This window comes from Hevea brasiliensis, chromosome 18 (genome assembly GCF_030052815.1).
Source record: "Hevea brasiliensis isolate MT/VB/25A 57/8 chromosome 18, ASM3005281v1, whole genome shotgun sequence".
Classification (NCBI taxonomy): domain Eukaryota; kingdom Viridiplantae; phylum Streptophyta; class Magnoliopsida; order Malpighiales; family Euphorbiaceae; genus Hevea; species Hevea brasiliensis.
In genome coordinates, this window is record NC_079510.1 from 37,107,595 (window position 1) to 37,119,909 (window position 12,315).

Below are 12,315 nucleotides of genomic sequence, written 5' to 3' on the forward strand. Positions count from 1 at the left end.
ACTTATAAATATGTATCTATGTAGTTAAATAGTAGGCACATTTTATATTGCATTCATAATTGTTAAAGTGCCATAGATGTTGTTTGCGGTAATTTGGAGCAGTATGTGTGTGTGGCGTGCATGTGGTATGGTATTGGATATGGATAAGACGGGTAGACACGGCTTGAGAGACACTTGTTGGGACCCAGTCCTTCGGGGTAGACACGGCTTGAGAGACACTCGCTGGGACCGCGCATTTGGTTTATTAAGCGAAAGTCCGGCTTGAGAGACACTCATTGGCAGAAGTTGGATTAAGAGGGCTGCATAGGGGATCAGCTCCTATATATGTATTGTTTGACAGTGTTGGGTGTGTGAGTGCTCCAAATTGCATTTTTGTTATTATAATATGAAAATTATGACGATGTTGCATTTCACTCCACAGGGTGCATTAGTTTTAGATAGCTTTAGATGTTTTTTTCTCAAAATAGATAGTTTATCATTGTACATAATTTAATTTTCTTTAAATTGAGTAAATTAAAATTTTTTAATCTATTGACTGAATTTCTTAGCTTCATCCTTGGTCTCATCTATTTTACATGCAAATAACATCATATACATTCGCATCGTTTTAAATTTCTAGTCGGTGTATATTTACTATACAATAAACTGGTTTCACATGCGAAACTAAATGATCTTGTATCATTTTTTTCTAACCACACACATGCACTATGTGCACTCATGTTTCTCTGTGTTTATTCTTTAAAAAGCAAAACTCTAAAATGGCATTAAACTCTGAAGAAATCATGAAAGATGAACAGAAAAACTGTAAAATTTTAGAGAAAGGAATACTTTTCATTGAACTGAATAAATCAGTTTAATCTATTACATTGCGTCTCTATATACACATGTAAAGTACATAAGGAACGAAAGATATCTAGAACTATCCTGACAACTGTAATTGACTTTCCTGCCATATCATTCTTCACCATTGTTGTGTGCTCAGGTCTAGTCTATACACATCGTTTAATCTCCATACCTTTGATCCTTTTTGTGCTTAGCTTTATACGCACCGCATCACTTTTGCTCTACGCACTGTTTTAACCGATGGCTGCCAATAACTTAAAATAGCTGCTTGCCTCGACTTTATCCGTTAGCCGTTACAATACTTTTAATCTCCTTTTCTTCGGGCGTGTATAACAAAAAACGGTGATCCTTTTATCATATGGCCCAATAACTTTCCAAAGGAACTTTATTTGTTCATGTGCAGGGTTGTAATTTCCCTTCACACTATATTTTGGGTGTAGGTGAAGGAGGATGAATAAAGATAGGGATAAATAACTTATATACTCCCGGTTTGAAAAAAATGAGTTGATAAAGGATAAGGATAAGTATTATCCTCTCTGCTAATTAGAAATGGTAATAGGTCGAGTATTTTTTAGTATTTGACCTGATTGCACCCTTATTGAGACAGATTCGGATAGTATATAATCAGATTTGAAATGAGTTTAGATAATTTAGGATAAATTTTAATCAAATTTGACATAAGTTCGGATAATAAAAATAATAATTAATTTAGGTTCGAACTAACTACTCTTCATCCCTTACCTTTTCATTAATTACTATTCCCTCATCCCATTCAATCAGAGGGTTAAAAGTCGAGATGTGCATGCATAGTAACCACCCATAATGGGTGGAATTTCTTCCTTTAGCAACATAAAATAGGCAAAGTAGAGAATATACGGAGCAAGTGCTCCTTCACTCACATAGATGTGAGACATACTTTTTATAATTTATGAAAAGACTCACATTTATGTGAGTGCAAGAAACATTAAAATTTAGTGCTTTGAGTGCACTCAATAATATCCTTACAAAATAACCTCGCTTGATTTATCTATAAATAAGATTGAAAGTATCTTTTGGCCATTGACCTTTATTTGAAAAGTTACTTAACACCCCACCTTTAGTTGCATCTAATTTAACACTTAAATTTTATAAAAATATAATTATTTAATTCATGCAATTGATGAATTCAGTAAATATATATATATATATATATATATATATATATATATATATATATATATATATATATATATATATATTGTCTTTGATCCCATTTTTTTAAATAGATATTGAATTTAGAATAGTATTGTTATTAATAATAACAATAAATATAAATATAAAAAATAATGATAATGATAATAAATTTATGAAAGTTGAGATATTACTATGTTAAAAAATATTTTAGAAATAATAATAATAATAATAAAAATAATAATAATAATAATGTAAAGTGTGAATATGTAAAGTGTGAATATCTATTTAGAATATTTTAAAATAAAAAATAATAAAAATAAAGATATAATAAGAAAAAAAAAGGACAATGAAAAATATGAGAAAAAAAAATACATATTTTAAAATCTGTGTGGATTCTGTACTCCTTTATCTGCTCCCTTGATTTTGGCATAGCTATAGAATAAGTTTACTTGTTGATTAAAGTATGTAATTTTCGGTCTCTCTTTATCAAATGTAAGAATTAAATAAAATTTTTTGTTTAGTAAATCTTTTTTCTTGAAGAGTTTTAATGTGTCTCCGCTCATGCTTTACTAGGGACGACTTTGTTACTAGTTAGTATCACATTTTGAAAGGAGCCTCTAAACTTCTTATTTTCTATTTTGTATTCTAATGTTTTTGTGTTATATTTTTTTAATTAACATTTTAAATCCTAAGTTAAGTACATCGGTGGATTCGCCGATTTGGGTGTAGTATGGATATTCTTTACTAAATTTTTCATGATTATTTAAAATTAATAAATGTATGACTTATAAAATAAAACAACTAATGTTGATTATTATTTAATAAAAGAGTAATTTATAAATTTTTATTAATTACCATAATTATATAACTATTTAAATTTTAGCTCTCAATATTTTAATATGTGTCTGTCTCTGACAATGTCAACAAATTATGTTTAGTTGGATAATTAAAAAAATAGAAAAAAAATTAAAAAAATTAAAATTTTCATCTTTTCTATTTATTTTCTGAAAAACAAACAGCAATAATCTCTCAGAAAGGAAAAAATTAAAAATCAAACATTCAAAAGGTTAAGAAATTCAATTCAAATTGAAATTTTCCATGACCAAAAGACAATATAAAAACAATTTAAAAAAAAAAAAAAAAACCAAGAAGAGCTGTTTTCAATTGAAATTGAATCTTAAGTTGGGACTGCTCCTCCAGCTGACGATCCCCCAATCCCACTCAAGCACGGCAGCTTTTAGATCCTAGAGAAAGTTCGGAATCAACAAAGTAGGGGGAGCATTTAATTAATTGAACCGAATCGAACTGCTTTTAACTTATTAAATTATTAATCGACTTTAAAAATATTAATTAAATTAAACTTAAATTATTTAAAATTAAAAATATTCGAACAATTATCATTTATAACTGAATTAATAATATATATTTATATTATTATTTTTTTTATCTATATATAAATACATACAAAATTGATAAGAATGGACTGTTATTAAACCATGCCAATTTTAATAAAATTCTTTTTCCTATATAACTTACACATATGCACGCTCTACATCTGATATGGGGATCCTGAATGACTAGCCCTTGAATACGTCTGAGTCACTTACAGACCTTAACCAGAGTCACACCAGGACATTCAGCTCTTCTTTATTTTCACTAAAACACCTTTCTTTTTTTTTTATAGATAAATTTATATTATTTATTAATTAATAAAATATTAATAAAAATATATTTATAATCTTTTTTATTTATAAAAAATTATAATTATGATTTAATATTAATAAGAGAATAATAATAAGTTAAATATTATTATAAAATCATAAAAGTAACAATTATAAATAATATATTATTAATAAAATTATAATTAATATTAGGATCCTTTAGCTGCACCACCATTAGAAATTTATTACCTACATCTGCTATATAAATTAATTTATACATCCAACCAATCAGAAATTAGAATCTCAAATTCCACCTTGGTTTTAGACAAGTCCGTCGTGATTTTAGATTACATGTCAATTTTTTATTAAATGAGTGCATAAACCCGAGTGTATAAAAGAATTCACCTGGATGATTGTTTCCTTTGCTTCTCTACCAACCCGTAGCCGCTGTTCTACGAACTGGATGTCTTCTGCAGAGATAAAGCAAACGCCAATATCTAGCTCTTCAATGCACTTCTTGGAGAGCAATCCGATCTAATCATCCATGTAACAGGCCAATTTTTGTTGATAACATAGTAGAATTAAGTTTAGTGTTCTGATTTTTGCTATCTAGCCTCGGAGTCTTGGCAACGAATTTAATGAGCTTATCCATTAGGTTGATAGCTTCAGAATCTTTCCTTCTGGAGACAAATAATTGTTTTACAGAGTAGTTGAATCAGAAATTCTTTGTTGGGAGGGAATTCCAAGACCCCTGACAAGTCCTGAATAAAATAGAGGTGCGAGCTGCATCTTCCATCTAACAACAACGACACCCAAATTCATAGAGAAAAGGAAGCTCAACCCGAAAGTCCTGCTTCTTCAAAGGAGCCAAACTCATTCTGTAATTACATACATATACATATTTGAAATGAATGAAATTGAGAATTATTATTATTATTATTAAACTGATACTGTTTTACATGTGGACATGCAAGCAAGATTATCAGGGGGTCATCATTTCCGGATGCTTAATGAAAAGCTCTATACTTGAGCGTAATTTTCTTGTTTTACTTACTCCTTGTGTTTAGTTGATATAGTTCAGCCTAAGGTTCTATCTCAATAATAATATGAATCTTATCATCAAATTAGGTGATCATTTTCGATTTTAAAGAGATCAGGTTGTTGAATCAACAGAAGAAACTTATTCTCAACATCTTCGATTAAGAGACTAGTTGTGAGATTGGTGCTGCAGATATGAGCTTGGAATGATGTGATTATTGGACAAATGTTATTATATAAGTACATTTAGGTGATTCACTTTGAGAATCCTGATATATACAGTAAGTAAAGAGTTCAGATTGATCAAAAGAATCTCAAGAGTCATGTCAGATTGTCTCTTAATATCATATAAATATTATATATATTACTATATCATCATCTTTTTAAAGATACTTATTGACTTGAGTATCGGATTGACTGTCAAAAAGTCACTGACCTCACCCTTTTGTTTTCAGACAATTTGAAAATCCATTATCAATCATTCAGTGACCCAGAACTTCATGGCCACATCACTAGTATATATTTTAAGGAATTTTATTTTTCAATCATCAATTATAGAATTTTATCTCAGCCCAAATTATGATTTTTTAATCATCAGAATCATTAGTTAATTGGCCCTCTAAATTGCTTTTTATTCCCAAAATTATGGAGAATATAAAGCTCAGAATACACCTGACGATCAGTCATTCTTCTACTGCATGCGTATGAAATTTATCACTAGAACAAGAAAAAAAAATAAAAAAATAAATGAAACACATCTAAGAGCTTGTCTAATTATATAGCAGAACGATTTATATGCCAAAAAAAATAAAAATTAAGAGCATGTTAGCCAATCAAGAAACATTTTATATGGCAGAACCAGCGAATCATATATAAAAATCAACGAAAACTGACTTTTATGCATGAAAGGGGGATGGAAATCCACGATGTGTAGCTAGCCCACAAACATTTGGCCTCTCCTTATTAGCTAACTAAAAACTAGCTCTTACATATGAATTTTTGGTACTGGTTTACATGCAAGCTGCAGATAGATTCTGGAGAAAATTGTCACATGAGATTTCCATCATTTCCTCCATTTGAAGACCCAAATCTTTCAAAAACCTTAACCTTCAAACCCTTTTTAATAAAAAGTACCATAGAAACACTTGGACTAATAGGATGGTTTTCAACCACTTGAAGAGAGAAATTCCATAAAACAGTAGAAGCAACCGTTTTCATTTGCAGAAACTGATGTCCCAAAATATGTCCAAGAGGGGGGTGAATTGGACTTTAAAAACAATTTTCGGTTCTTGCTCAAAACCTTTGAAAATTGCAGCTAGGTTCAACTAAATTATCTAATGTGAAAAATGAACAATATAGCTCTATTGACAAGTTGACTCAAGGTTAAGCTGTATGCAATCAGTATACTGATATAACAGACTATATAAGCATTCAGTAAATATATCAAGAACCGAATACGTTTTTATCACAAAGAACTAGAATAAAGATACCGGATATCCTATCCGACAAAGACAACAGATAACCAGCGAATATATCGGATATCACAGATTTTGCAAGAAACTATTTTTCTCGGATAGCGGAAGATCAACAAAGATATGATATCAATTTTCATATCGCAAAAGCATATCATTTATAAAGCTAAATTGCAAAAATGTAAAGAGCAAGGGTTGAGAAAATGAACACTGGAATTTTTATAGTGGTTCGGCTTTAACTAGCCTACATCCACTCTCTCAAAGATCACACTTTGAGTCTTCACTCCACTATTCTTCTCTTTTCAAGGCAAGAGACAAAGCCCTTTACAAATCTTCTCAACAAAGCTTTTACAAGTAGCTTCACACTTCTACCAAGTGTTATCCCAAACACTTATCACAACCAAGCTTCAATAGGTGCTTGAATGACCTCTCACAAATGATAATAATGTGTTAAAAAAAAACTCACTCTCACTCAATTACAACAGCAACTATAAAGAAGAGTTGAGTAAATAAGCCAATGATGAGCAATAAATCACTTTGAGCACTTTGAATGAAAGCTTTAAAGATTTTGAACAGTAGAGGGACTTTCATTAAGTGCAAAATGGCCAAAGGAAGGTGTATTTATAGCTTTGGAACGTTTTTTACCGTTGCAGAACCCATTTGAACGTTACAGATACGAATTTCAAGAAAATAGCCGTTATTTTGTCGTTTTCTGCGATGTTGTGCAGAGTTGAAACAGTTAGCGTACTTGAGAAAATAGCAAACCAGTTAGCATACTAAAATAAGTAGCAAACCAGTTAGCATACCAGGAAAGCTTTTCTGCATAACTTTCAAAACTATAAAACTTCACACCAAATCATAGTTAAATATTTTTTAGGCCAGTAATAATGATGTTTAAAAAGAAAATCTTTTGAGGGATTAAAAATAAGCATCATTGACTTTTACTCCTCAATTCTTTTCACAAGAAATCCTAAGAAATAAAACTAACTTCTATACTAGATGTACCTTCAAATCTGATTTTCAATGCAGCCTTGGAAGGTAACCTTTTCTTCTTTTATCTCTTTTGCTTCGTCTTGTGTTATCCTTAGAATGTCATCTTTTCTTCATAAGGACCAATCCATCATAAAATCCTTTTGTCCTTCTTCTTTGAGATACACAACACTTAAAACAATGTTAGTTTGATTCTAGTTGAGTTTTGGTATCATCAAAATCTATGCTCCTTTGAGCTTGTGGGGTCAACAATCTCCCCCTTTTTGATGATGACAAAACTCAATTGAATCACCAAGTAAATGTCAATAAGTGTGAGTATGTGTATGAATGTGTATGTGAGAATAACTCCCCCTATGTATGTGCTTATATCAACAATTAATCACAAATAACTCCCCCTTAATAATTTCAATAAAACATCCATAAGCATTTTCTTAAGGAGTCAAGTGTGACTAAAGATACTAACTAAATATGCACAATATACACACTAATCACAAATTGTATATATCATTCACAAGTGATATCAACAATATGCACACCATAAAATTATATCAACAATATACTATTCACAAACTATATCATGCACCATTAATCACAAACTATATCAAGTATCAAGATTAGCATTCATTACTTTTCTCCCCTTTTGTCAAGATCAAAAGAATATGGGAGAAATCATGCATGTGTGAATTCGATTTAAGTGCGATGAATAAACAGATAAAATAGTAACTGATATAGCAAACTAATTAAAAGTTCAGAAAAACCAAAAGTAGCAGACTAAGTAGCAAACTAATGAATGATCATTAGACAAAATTCAATTAAAATTCAGTTCATCCTTTCACCTAGAACTTCTTCCGATTGGTTTTGGAGCACCCATTTTCAGCTTTTGGGCTTGACAGTTTGTCACTCAAAGTTTGAAGAATTGCAGCCAATTCAGTTCCGGTGTCAAAGGAACAATAGGCCCACCGCTAACTCAAGAGTACCGCACTCACCGCACTTTTTGCCAGTTTTAGTCTTTTTGCCAGTGGGTTTACCAGTTTCCTCTTTTTGTTTGCTTTTCTGTTCCTGTTGAGCTGTTTTGCTCTTTCCTTTTGCAGGAGCAGGTGTCTCAGGTTCTGCTTCAGACTCTGAGTCACTCATATCTTTCCCACTACCTTCTTTGCTGCCTCCAGTACCATTCTCATCATCAGATTCATCTTCATCTTTTTCTGCTTCAGCTTCTTCCTCTTCCTCCTTTTCTTCCTCTTTCTCTTCTTCTTCATCTGTTTCTTTCTCTTCTTCTTCTGTTTCTTCTTCCTCTTCCTCATCTGTTTCTTCTTCTTCCTCTTTTTCTTTCTCTTTCTCCTTTTCTTTCACTTTCTCAGCTAGAGGAACAGAACCAGTAGCAACCTTACTGGTTTCTCCAGCCTCAGTGGTTGAAATACCCAAATGGACTTTGATTTTAAACAACTCTTCAACAATCTTGTACATTAGCATCAAAGATCCATCAACCTTGGAGTCTAGAGCATTCATAAGAATAGTTTGAAAACTTCTAAATTTTTGTAGCTCTCCAAGTTCCATTTCAACAAATTCTCTCAAATTGTTTACTTCCTCCAAAATACCTTCAACATTTAAAGTGCCACTTGCACTATCTTTGGAGCTAGCACCTTGCTCAAATCTAAGCTTTCTACCATCATCATCCTTTTGCAAGCTAGTGATTGGGATCATATTGGTTCTAAGTTTCTCAGATTCCAAAGGTATCCCAAAGTCTCTAAATAGACCATTTAGAAGGTGAGCATAGGGTAGCTTATAAGGTGGCTTCCATTTCATGATTTGTTTCAGCATAAAATAGGCAAGATTAAACTCAATTTGGTTCACTATATGCCAAATTATGCAGAGGTCAAGGGTACTCAAATAATTGGGACTGCCGGTTCTAGGATTCAACACATAAATAATAAAACTATGCAGAATTTTAATGTGTTGATGAGCATGAGTAATGCTTGTCTTATCCTTCACTTCTCCTTTAAACACTTCACCCTCAAAATCCCTTTTGTTAAACCCACCAACAGCAAAAACATCTTTGTGGGAGCAGATTTTGTTTCCACTATTTGGAATTCCTAGGGCTTTAGCTAATCTAGCTACTGTCACTTCATAAATTGTCCCTTTCATTTTCACCTTAAAGGACTCATCTTTTTCAGAATCATCAACCCTCAAATTTTTATAGAATTCTTGCACTAAGTCCACATACACTCCTTCAGTATCAGAACACAGTTTATCCCATTTTTGATACTCAAATAAAGATTGCAAAGGAATGGAAACTCCAACAAAAGCAGGCCAGTGAATATACCTTGGCTCATGAATAGCCCTCTCCATATGTACAACTGGAGCTTTTGAAGTCTTCTTCTTTTTAGATCCTTTTTCTGGGACTGGCTCACTGGTTCTTTTCTTTGATGTTTCTTTTGGCTTACCAATTACCAGAGGAGCATCCTTTTGTGGAGGTGGTGACGCAGGGATACTTGCGTCAGTTGAGTTTGATGATGAGTATGTGGTGATTTTGGCTTTCCCTTTTCCTTTGTCTCGTGCCATAACCAATCTTAGAAATAAATTAGGCCGAAATGACAGAGAGAACTGAGATTGTAAAATAAGTGATGTGAGCAGCCAATATATATATATATATATAATCAATTTAAGCATATCAACATTCATTTTTCACAACAGAGCGCAATGACAAAATAGAACAGACAGCAAAAAAATATTAGAGTTCTTATAAATCCATAGCTGTCGAGTTAATATTATGTATCATATTTTACGAAACGTTAATGCCCAAAAATTAACAACAGAGCGCTAGAACAGAACAAACGACTGAGAGCAATAAAAAAAATTATCAGCATATTACAAAAAGCAGAGTAAACAGACAAGAGCAAATCAAAATATCAACCTATTACGAAGGCAGAACACACAGGCATAGACGAATATGGAACACGATTCCATTAAAGGTTTAGACTTTATACCTGAAATATACTGAAACAGAGAGTGCGAATCGTCAAAGAAAAATAACCAAAGCCAAATGATTTCTTTCGGCAGATTTAACGGAAACGAAAAACTTTGGGGATTTTCTTTCTGTAAATAATCGATTTAATCGATTCACTGTCAAAGGTTTTCGGAAGTATTTACGAACGATGAAGGGAGACGAACGCTTGAAGTGGTGCGACCGAAACGGGTTAGCAGGTGAAAAGAAAAACGAAGCCGTTCGGGTTCTGGGAAACGAGGCGACGGAAAGAAGGGTTTTGAATTTTAAAACTTGAAAGGACACAACTGTAGGTTTTGCAGGGAATAGGTAGCGTGTAGCAGAGGAGAGACGGTGAGAAGACTGATGGTTCAGAAAAAAAAATTAAATCCCGCGCAAATCAAAGTGTTAAAAAGTCCATTTTGCCCTTAAATACATAATGATGCAATACTTTAAGTAGAGGGGTATTTAAGTAAAATGAGCTTTAAACATGCAGAATAGGCGCTCGAGAAAAAAATTTTTAGAGTTTTAGAGCAATCAGACCTGATTCCCAGTTTGCCAGCGAAAAAGTAGGAGCAGTGGTAAAGCGTTTAGCAAACAAGAAAATTAGCAAACGGATTAGTATGCCACTGAGAGCAAATTCTGCAGATTACTGTTCATATCTGATATAATCCAGAATTTTTCAAATTACACCAAAAATATCAGAATGCATTTTCAACACTGCAAATCAACATATATCACTTCATTTTCATATGGAAACATGAGAATACATCAAAATTTAATCAAAAGCATCAATCATACCAAGTTCTCTTCTTATTTTGCAAAAAGTTTCCTCACTAAGTGGCTTTGTGAAAATGTCAGCAAGCTGTTTTTCAGAAGGGACAAATTCGATTTGAATATCACCATTTTGAACATGATCCCTAATGAAATGATGTCTAATTTCAATATGCTTGCTTCTAGAGTGTTGAACAGGATTTTTTGATAGGTTTATAGCACTAGTATTGTCACATCTTATGGGAATGTGATCAAATTTAATTTCAAAGTCTTCAAGCTGTTGTTTCATCCACAAAATCATGCAACACAACTTCCACCGCAATATATTCAACCTGCAGTAGAAAGTGCAACAGAAGTTTGCTTTTTACTGTGCCATGAAACTAATGCATGACCTAGAAATTGACAAGTTCCAGAAGTGCTTTTTCTATCCAATCTACTACCAGCAAAATTTGAATCACTATAACCAATAAGATCAAATGATTCACATTTTGGATACCACAAGCCAATATTATGAGTGCCAATAAGGTATTTAAAAATTCTCTTAACTGCTACAAAATGAGATTCTTTTGGACATGACTGAAATCTTGCACATAAACATACACTAAAATGAATATCTGGTCTAGATGCTGTCAAGTAGAGTAAAGAACCAATCATACCTCTATAAAATTTGTTATCTACCTCTTTACCTTTTTCATCTTTCTCCAATTTAATTGTTGAGCTCATGGGAGTTCCAACACTCTTCATATCCTCCATTTTGAACTTCTTTAGCATATCCTTTATATACTTGGACTGATTTATAAAAATTCCATCTTTCATTTGCTTAATTTGCAATCCAAGAAAGAAAGTAAGTTCACCCATCATACCCATTTCAAATTCACTTTTCATCATGTTGGAAAATTTCTTACAAAGAGAATGGTTAGTAGCACCAAAAATAATATCATCTACATAAATTTGCACAATAAGCATGTCTTTTCCCATTTTCTTAATGAAAAGAGTAGTATCCACTTTTCCTCTTTTAAAATCATTTTGAAGCAAGAATTTACTAAGTCTCTCATACCATGCTCTAGGAGCTTGCTTTAAACCATAGAGAGCTTTAGTAAGCTTATAAACATGATTTGGAAAGTGAGGGTCTTCAAAACCAGGAGGTTGAGCTACATAAACTTCTTCATCAATATATCCATTTAAAAATGCACTTTTAACATCCATTTGATAAAGCATGAAATTCTTAAAACATGCAAATGCACATAACATTCTAATAGCTTCAATTCTAGCAACCGGAGCAAAGGTTTCATCAAAATCAATACCTTCCTCTTGGTTGTATCCTTGAGCTACTAGTCTAGCTTTATTTCTAACTACATGTCCTTTTTCATCCATCTTATTCCTA